The sequence below is a fragment of the Arachis ipaensis genome, chromosome B08 (assembly GCF_000816755.2).
Source record: "Arachis ipaensis cultivar K30076 chromosome B08, Araip1.1, whole genome shotgun sequence".
In the NCBI taxonomy this organism is placed as follows: domain Eukaryota; kingdom Viridiplantae; phylum Streptophyta; class Magnoliopsida; order Fabales; family Fabaceae; genus Arachis; species Arachis ipaensis.
This window is the reverse complement of record NC_029792.2, coordinates 124,651,877-124,652,265: the sequence shown is the minus strand read 5'-3', so window position 1 is coordinate 124,652,265 and position 389 is coordinate 124,651,877.

Here is a 389-nt window from a genome sequence, read left to right as displayed (position 1 = left end):
TAAAAAAATAGTCACTATATTAATTTTAATTACTTTAATTAATTAATTAAGTAGGACCACAACAGGGACTAAAGATAGTTCCTCCTAATGGAGAAGAGAGAGATGCTTTGAGTTCCTATTTACTATTTATGATGCAAAAACTGATGTGGAGTTACTTTTTATGACAGGTGGACCATAAATAGAAATTGTGATGAGTTCCCTACTAAAAATGGTCTAAGACCAAAGACAAGTAAAGAGTTAGTTTAGGACAAAGCCTGTCGTTTACAGAGATGGCAGTCAGTTTTACTCCATTTGGTGAGACGATATTAAATCTCCAACTTGTCCTATTTAATGGGAGATTAAGCTCTTCATATTTATTTTTTTATTTTTAAAAAAATTTGTTAAACATT